The sequence below is a fragment of the Brassica napus genome, chromosome C4, assembly GCF_020379485.1.
Source record: "Brassica napus cultivar Da-Ae chromosome C4, Da-Ae, whole genome shotgun sequence".
Taxonomy (NCBI): Eukaryota; Viridiplantae; Streptophyta; class Magnoliopsida; order Brassicales; family Brassicaceae; genus Brassica; species Brassica napus.
The window spans coordinates 58185974-58189183 of record NC_063447.1 but is presented as its reverse complement, the minus strand read 5'-3'; the positions used below and the strand labels follow the sequence as shown (position 1 = coordinate 58189183).

The 3210-nt window shown below is 33.9% G+C and overlaps 1 long non-coding RNA gene across 1 annotated transcript; it reads right to left on the bottom strand.

Annotated features, from left to right (window-relative positions):
* Positions 1-511: 511 nt before the first annotated feature.
* LOC106394694 lies at positions 512-2781 on the bottom strand. Its single transcript, XR_001278958.3, has 6 exons — positions 2454-2781; positions 2310-2387; positions 1515-1583; positions 1254-1421; positions 1046-1126; positions 512-981 (listed from the first exon to the last, which is right to left on the bottom strand). It is a non-coding gene; the product is annotated as an uncharacterized LOC106394694 (long non-coding RNA).
* Between the last annotated feature and the right edge of the window lie 429 nt (positions 2782-3210).

Below are 3210 nucleotides of genomic sequence, written 5' to 3'. Positions count from 1 at the left end.
CGAGAAAGAAGGAAGGAAGGAATGGGCATATGAAATAAAAATAAAATAAAATTGCATTTTCGTACATAGAAAAAGGGAAGAAATCTTTGAGAGAGAGGTTTGAATGTTGTGTGGTGGCCGGTGGAAGAAAAGAAAGAAATATTAAAGGCATAGACGGTGGAAAAAAATTAAGAAAGAAAAAGAGAGATAGAGTTTGTTCAAAGAAAAAGAGAAAACGAACTTGATTTAGATCTGATAAAGGAAGAAAAGAGAAAAGTTGTGTTAGATCTGATAAAATAAGAAAAAAAAAGATAAGAGGGACCCACCAATTAGAATGGTTGTGCTCTAGTTAGTAAACCTAATGATAAAATGTAGAAAAGTTAAGAGAAACTGTGTTGGTAATAGAAAGTGACCTAGATTGTAATAAATAAGTAGAAATGTGACCGGCAATGTAAATGTTTCAAAAGATAATCAGATATATGTGTCATCGTGTGTGCTTTTGCACCTGAAACAATGTAATAAAGAGAAGATGTTTTAGGTAAAATGATTCACACTTGATTTATTTATCTAGTTCCACGTATTGCATTTCAATGAAACAACAATGTAGCTAAAAGAAAGAGGAGATTATGTGTAGCAGATTGGGATGAAGACAAAGTTTCGTTCAACAAAATATATGAACTTCGTTATTGAGCTAATCCACCAGAGGAAAGACAACTATAATATCCTCTTTGAAGGCTCTGTGGTGACCGTGTAGTTCACTGTCAATAAGTGTGAAAATTGGAGACTATCTTCACCGTGTAGTCCTCTGTTCACTTCGTTAATCACCAATGGTTTGGTCACTTATAGAACTAACGAAAATTGGAGGCTATCTTCTCCTAGGCCCACCTTACTGTCTGTTTAGGGTATTAGAAACTTGCAACATATTTGTCTGCATCCTCTTATCCCGAATAAAGTGAAGAATCGCATGGGAGTTTTCTTTATAGCGACATATATAACCATCAACTGCAAGAAAAAGGTAACATGTTAAGATAGAAGCTAAATAGCTAATTCTATCATAAAAAAATACCTTTGATATAAACCTTCTTGCAAAATTCTTGCAAAATAATCAGTCTGAAAGTCATCAGTCTTGACAAAAATCATATCCTAACTAAGGAAGAAAAACCAAAAATAGGATTAAATCCTTATCAGGAAAATTATAATCAAAACTGGAAAAGATAAAAAAACTGATATGATAAAAATATGGAAGCTAGCTCCACATGCATAAAGCCACATACATTGCTGACGCTCCCACGACGTCTATCACCACACTGCCGCCACAACCACTACCAGCACCGCAAAATAAGCCACCATGCCAGTTCTTGTTAACCCCCAAGGCATTTCCGGCAAGGTTTTTTTCATTTCTCCAATGATTTACTCTTGGTTAGTGCAGCTTATGACAACTTCTAAAACACAACCCAAAAAAATGGAAGCATAACCTTGTTGAGACCAAGGTTATAAAGAAGACTTGTATAATATTGATGTTTGAGAAAGAGAACCTTTCATCGGCCTTAGTCCCCATTTTTGCAGCTCCTCTTTAGCCATGCTTCCACTATCCAATTGTCTCTCTGAGACAGATCAACATTGATTGATAAACCATTGCCGATGAGATCTCACTTATACTAAGTTTTGAAATATTAGCCCTGGTCGTTCCAAGATCGTCGCGATCAATATGAACGACCGAAAATGATGAACAGTTTTCCTCTTTATTGATCGCTAGAGTGAGAAACCGAAAACGCAGCGATCTAATAATTAAACAGATTGGGTGATGCTGAATAAAAAACAGCGACACTATTCATCATCTCCTTTTTTTCAGCGACAAGAAAACTCATACTACCTCCGTTCTTGAAAGTAAGATGTTTTAGATTTTTTTCTTGTTCCACAAAGATAGATTTTATATATTGTCAAGGTACTTTTTTATATTTTTGAGGAACATTAATTGAGAATATTTGAATTGATTAAATTTCATTGGTGGAAAGTTATTGGAAAGTGTATAATAAAGTAAAAAGTAAATTAAATTATAAACAATTATTAAATTCTTAATAAGCGTGCATACTCTAGAAAATCTTACTTTCAGGAACAGAGGGAGTATAATTTATTCCCTCCTTTCTCTATTTCCTTTAGATACATGTGTGCTGCTAATAAATGTTATAAGACTTTCAATCATGATTAGATTATCTCCGTAAGAGTACTGAAAATTGAGATACGTAAATTTAGGGATTCAAACCAAGGTAAAAGGAAAACAAAATCCAGAAACTGCGAAAAAAATCAAAAGAGATATGAAGTTTTCTTACCTTAAACAACGTATGCCATTGCAGAAGAAATCTCAATCAAAAACATTTTGAAAAATCCTATAATTACAGTACCAATTCCTGATATCAAAAGAAGGAATTAGACATACCAAAAGGTCAGTTGTTTAATGTTGAGATTTATATTACCTCCCTCCCCTACTGTATAGCGATTACGCTGAGACACCACCATTCAAGAATTATTAGCGGAGATCTGAACTCTCTCTTGCGTTCCTCCTGACTTTCTATCTTAAGATATCCAGTGAGTCGAGAAAATATAGGAAATTGGGTATGAGAAGCTAAATAGAAAAACCCTAATAGAAGAGAGTAATTGTAGCAAATAAACTCTTCGAGATGTTTCAAATTCTTTTAATCTTTACTTATCTTGAACGTTTTCTGCAGAAGTAGTCTTCAAAAAATGGTGAAATAATGAGTTGACAATAAAAAAAAATTCATTAATGTTGGTTCGATACGTTTTCTTCGGAAGACCGGAAATAGTCTTTAATTTGTAAGTGAGACCCACAATATGCTTGATGACGTGGATAGCTCTTGGGTCGGAATTATGGAAGCTTTAAATGGGCTTCGACAATCATTTTTTTGTATTAATAGATTATGGTAATGGGCTAGCGAGCAGAGGAATCAGGCCGAAAATAAACAACGGAGACGTCATTCATCGTCAACGTGCTTCTGCGGGTCCCACAAAATTTTTTAAAACAGGCTGACATGCATAGGCTAAAGAGATAGCAAAAACTCCATCATTATAATATAGATTTCAAGTAAACAGTTTTTAAGATACGGTGTAAAAGTAAATTTTAAAAGAAAAATAGATAATGGGTAATTACACTAGTAAAAAAAAATGTTAAAAAAAAAAAGCAGTAAAGAGAGAGAGAGGGGTTTGGTCATCATT